Below are 6,338 nucleotides of genomic sequence, written 5' to 3'. Positions count from 1 at the left end.
ATGGGTGAATGTTGGTGGTGAAACCATGAGTCTTTATTGTTATCTCTTTCTTATTAAATGGAGTATATCAGAGAATACTAAATGTTTACTATTCCACAACTACCTTTGCTCAGAGAAAGCTGTTATTCTAACTCACAAAGATTAGCTTTTCATTCAGATTTGTTTATAGTGGCAGTGTCATGATATGATTATTTTGACCATCTGTCCTTTTAACATGAATAGAATTTTCCATATTCCAAAACCATACATATTCAATTAATTTGAATTTTAAACATAACACAATTTAATACACCTGCAGTAAAAAACCATATATGTAATTAATTTATGGAAATGGTACGTATTGTATCACTGGTAACACTTGCACCTCCAATTATTTGGTATACTTTTAGCTTTCAAAGCTGTGCTACTATAGGAGGTACAGATATAATCATTCTTTAATTTGCTGTCAACCATTACAATAATTTACTTTCACATAATGTTTTTAGAGGTTATTACTGCACTATAACTTTTTTAGAATCAGTGTGGGTCATCTAGGCTAAAGGAGAAGTTTCACATTTTTTCTTTTATTTCAGCCTATTTGTTTTTATGTGTTATAAATTGCTTGGTAATACTGTGAAACACTGTTAAACCTTTTAGCTGCATCAACATTCTGTGCCTAATTGTTTACTTACAATGTTTCCCATTGGTTAAAAAATGAAAGATGTTGAAATATGTCCGCTTCCAATACAACTAGTCCTTTGGGGAAAATACTTTAACTTCATTTTTTTTGTACATACAATTTGCAATGTTGTCAGCGGCATTCTTTGATTATATTCAATAAGCAAAGCAAAGCAACAGCAAACAACAAAAAACAGTTTCTGGCATGAATGCTGTTTCAGAAGCTGGTAGAGTTTTTAGAAATACTCAATGATTAGTCATGTATTTTATTTTGGGAAAAATCTGTAATACACTAGCAGTACAGTACTAGCAGTACAGTAATGGGAAATGTAGCTGAGCGTTGGAATGATTATAAGGAGGCAGAATTTACCTGTTACTTCTACTTCTAAATGAAAAAAAGTACATTTTCCATTACTATACATCTGTGCCATGTTGCACCAGCTCTGACTTGGTAGCCTAGTTATTGCATAAATTCACATGCTTCAATTTATGAAGCTACAACTACTTGTTCATAACAGCTGCAACAGGACCCTGGGCCATTCAGCTCAAGGCTTTTCACATCCCAGTCCAAAGTATTTCATTGCTCCACTGTCTTGCCATCAGACATGTCACACAGGTAATTATGAAGTGAATTCATTATATCTGAGTTTTCTTTACAAGGAAGAAACCCATGCTGTGGTGAATGTTTAAATGTTGCCATTGAAAACTTCAATTCAGCCTTCCAGTGAAAATTCTGCAGCTGACATGGGTGCCATACACTCTCCTCCGTAGTTTAACCAGTTAAATTAGTCTGGCATTTGAATGCTGAGTGACTATTATAGGCCTTGGATTACCAGTATATAATATGTACATTGTGGCAAACATCTACATTGTATTTCATCCCATGACTTTTATTAACACTTGTGTCATGTCCTTAGAGAATAGTGGAATGAATGAAATTAGAATTTATTTATGCTGTATTATTGCATTTGGCCAAAGTTTTCTTAATGTCAGTGACAAAATATACTGTAAGCAGTTATACCATGGTGTAATTCAGTGAATTTATATATGCTGTGTAATGCCCCTTCCATATAAAGCATACAGATTGGTTTAGATTTACAGTTCATTTTGATATGTTTTGTTTGTAATTGTATTGGTTTATCAGAGCACTATCAGGTTAAATTGACAGTGAATTTGAACATTTTAGCCAACTGTTATGTACATAAAATTTAACACAAATATAAAAGAAAAAGGAAAAAAAAGTCTGGATTTTTTTGTCCTTTTGCATGAAAATAATATAGCCTACTTTTAATTGCACATGCCTCATTAGCATTATCTTTTAATTGATCAGTTCAGCTTAAATTGAAGTGTACAAGATGTACTTTGTTGTAACTTCTAGAAGATTTTAACTTGTGTTTTCCTGCATGGTGGCCCATGCAAACATCATTTTAGTTTCCCTTTCCAAATCCTAGGACTTCACATAATACTTTTTCTCTTCCCTTTTATATTGCTGAATTATTGACACAGGAAAGAGCATAAATGACAAACAAATACTTAATTGGTTTATATGGTTAGCAATTGCATCCTGCTTCCATACTCCCATATTTTAATGCCTTTTAGGTTAATATTGGGTACCATGACAACTGGCCTGAAAAGGCATATGCTTTTAATTCTGCAATGATGGGAAAGGTCACTGAAAAGGTGAAGTTTCCTCACTAACTCAGACATTGACATTGTAGGTACGCTGCTCCATGACTATTTAGGCTTTTTATCAATATGCTTCCCAGTAACCAATGGTTTTACAGAATGGAGGCTCGAAATATGTCACAGAATCAGATCAGTAAACATTACTAAACTGTAAGCATGTTTCCAGAACAATGGCCTATTGTCTATAATTTTATCTGATCAAAATGACAGGCAAAGTGAGTTTCCCTGAACTCATTTCATAGAATTACTCCTGTAAATGGCCATTTGTTTTCATATCCATGGTACCTTTTTAGAAAATATGCTCCAAACAAATATATGGTCCAAACAAATGTTATATTTCACAAAAAAGACCAAAGGAAGATAAGGGATAAATCATTTTCACTAATGTGATTGTAATTGGTTTGATACCAATCACCTACTGAGATCAGTCTGGGCCAATCTCAGAACTAATAAATTTCCAGCTCAGCACAGAACTAATCTATACCCAGCTAAGCACATTTCTATCAGTTATAGAATCCCACGACATCTGGGTATAGTGTGCAACATTCTGATTAATTCCTAGCGTGTCAGGAAATTACTGTCATCAGCTCTGAACAGATGATGTGCTCTGAAGGGGCTCTGATGTTCGAGAATTGTACATCTGCTTTGCAAAAGTCCAGCACACATTACAGCATCTTAATTTAATGAGTCTCTCATGAGTGGTGACCGCATGCAAAGTGACATTTTTAATGTTAAATGTCACAATACATGACATATCACTCTATGTCAGTTTTCTTAAAGCTTAATAAACATCACCCTCATAAAGGTTTTTATTCAGACTTACAGCAGCACAAAATAAAAAAAATGACCATTTATATTTACAAAGCATTTAAAAATGTACATTTTGCTGCTTTAGTCTGACTTACCTAAACACACTCTAACAAGTCAGTTATAACTGAAACTTGGCAGTGAATTATTTTGTAGGAACTCTAATTAAAATGGTAATTTATCAAAGTCTATAAAATTGGCCAGCTCTGGGCCTTTTCTTGGACTCAACCACTGAATGAACAGCCTGATTACTGCCTCTTTTCTGACTTGGCGTCACAGTGGTTGACAGTGGAGTAGCTAGTGGAGTAGGTATGTGTTGTGTAAGCATTAGACATGTTCTTTTGTTTCCTGATACAAAGCAGCACATTGGGAGCCTGATGGGAACCTCTGGGAGCATGATGTTAAAAATGAAGAATTCTTGTTAAAGAAAAAACCCATTCCCAGTTATGTAACATAAAACTGGTGAATCTGAGCTTCTGAAGGGAAGTTTGTTTTTGTCATTCTTTGCATCTTGCCTTTTAAAATATAAGTATTGTAATTTTCTAAGGTACTCAATAAATACACTAAGATATACACAAATATGATGCTGATCAAGCAGATGCAGCTTGGTGGTGTTGCTGTCCTGACCCCTGACTTGACACATGCTGTTGGCATAACTGAATGAATGAGTCAACTGCAATTGTCGAATGCTTTTCAGTGTTCTGAGAGTGCATAATAAAGAGGAACAGCAATATATGCAGCTTATTATTACTTATCATTATTCACAGTTAGGTAGTTGAGTGTCCTCAGCTGTCAATAATGTACAGTACCTATTGGTGTTAAGCACAAAAAGGTTGCGTTACACCCTCTCCCTTTGCCTCAGTGAGACATTTGTTTTCTGCTTGGCTCCGAGTGTCCCCTACTGACCCACCAGCACAGCTTTCAAAAGCAACCTTTTTTTCCCCCAGGAGGTCTTCCATGCAAGTGCTAACCAAGTCCTCTCCACTTAGCTTGAGCCATTTGCTTTGCCCCCCCCCCCCTCCTGAGGAATGGTCGACTGCTTCCCAATGAGACTGCTAGGAACAATGTTGATGTTCCTCCTCATTAGAGACTTGCCCTTTGCTGCTCCTACAGTTTATCTGTGCTGTAGAGATCTTGCTACCTCACCCCATTTGATTTTGTTTTCAAGGCCAAGCCCAAAGCAAGTTTTTGTACAATGACATGGTGACAAAATTTAGTGTATTTTGATTATTAATGATTAAAACACAAATAGCTTTCTATTGTAAAGGTAATCTTTAATCGTATTTCTTATGGATTTTTATTTTAAAAAAGAACTGCTTTGAAAACATTATTTGACGGATGAACTGCAAAATGCGCTGTGCAGGAGGATATTCAGTGCAATGAAGACAATAATTAACAGGTAACTAATGCACATTGTTCTACTGAGAAATGATTGACCATAGCAAAAACTACACCAAGAGAACTGAATTGACCTCTTTTAAATTTCAGTCTCAGACTCTGCAATGTTGAAACTCAATACAAAATACGCTCTAACAACATTTGTCATTATTCATCTTGTTATTCCTCTGAATCATCTGCATGTCCCACAAATGTAAGTATTAAAGCATGCACAGCTGACCCCCAGCGATAACCCATCTTGAAAACAAAATGGGTTTTTTCCCTCGTGAAATTTCTGCTGCGCCCTAGAATTGTGAGGGAAACTTTAATCACAGATGATCCCTTAATATGGTAAAGCTGCACCCTGACTCTGCTTTTTTAGGGGCTTTTGAAGAAGGCTGTAGTAATGATCAGAGAGCTGAATCCACATCTGAAATGTATTTTGAGATACCCAGTCTATTATTGAAAACAGATGAGCACAGACCGGGTCTGCTTAATATTCCTGGATTTTTCGCAAGACCTTTTTATTGAAATGCACACCAAAACGGGCTTATTAAGCTCTGATAATTGTAAGCAAGAAGCCCACAGAAGGTTTAGAGGAAGTGCCATATTAGTGCCATGTGATGTCATGGCTTTTGACTCAGTGGTAATTGTAAGTCTGTTGCAGGGCCATAATATTTCTTCTGAAGGAAGTAATGATGTTCATATAAAGTAACATTTGCACCTAAATGTGCAAACTTTTGTTTTTACCGATTTTGACATGCCAGACACCTGAATTTCCTCTCTCCCAATCAATAAATCAGCTGCTCAAATTTCCATATATACAGAGTGACAGGGTAGAATCATATTTAGCAGGGTAGCACCTCTGTATGAAAACAGATTGACACACTTTATTAGTGACAAGACTAAGTAAAGACTAAATTAAAGTATATTTGGCTATGATTCTCAAGTTCTCTCTCCAACTGAGATTATGTCTTAATTAGTTAATGTGCATGGACTTTACAAATGATTATATTCTTCTGAATATACGTCACATAGCAAGTTTTATATCATCGTGTTTAATGCAGCTAGCCAGCTATCTAGGTACAACTTAACCATCCGCAGTCCTGAAGTTCCCTTTAACCGGCTAGCTAGCCAGGGATTTGTCCAGGATTTGTCCCGGTATGCCCGATGGCTAGTATACCACTGTCTGTCAGTTTCTGAGTGTCATGGGAGCGTAGCAGGGGATTTGTTTCAGATTTGTCAAATTTAGATTAATGGTTTTGTATTTTATTGAATTAATAATATGATTGTAAATTATTAAATCATTGTATTTATGTTTACTTATCAAGGCTATTAAAAGTCTTCAAATATTTGTTTGGTTTTGCATAATGTTGTAAGTAATGCAACTTTTTGATAATGGTTGCAGATTAGGTAACCTTCTTTATGTATCTCACAATTTATATCATCTCACAGCTCATAACCTTGGACATGTAGACATGTTTAGAGACCAATGCCTAACAGAATATGAACTCAAATTTTTAGACAGCTTCATGTGATCATTTTCTTACTAAATACAAACTGACACTGGTATCTGCTCTATAAAGGCCTAGATTTTGGCAGCCATTAGATACATTTTAATCAGTAAAACCCCAAATGAAGGACTGCAGGATGTTAAATATATATATATATATATATATATATATATATATATATATATATATATATATATATATATATATATTTATTTTTTTAAATCCTCAGTTGTGACGGTACTCTGTTATCAGCCAAGGGTCTATTAATCATGTGTATCTACATAAATGTTCATCAAA

Source organism: Megalops cyprinoides, chromosome 4 (assembly GCF_013368585.1).
Source record: "Megalops cyprinoides isolate fMegCyp1 chromosome 4, fMegCyp1.pri, whole genome shotgun sequence".
NCBI classification, from domain to species: Eukaryota; Metazoa; Chordata; class Actinopteri; order Elopiformes; family Megalopidae; genus Megalops; species Megalops cyprinoides.
This window is presented reverse-complemented; position numbering follows the sequence as displayed.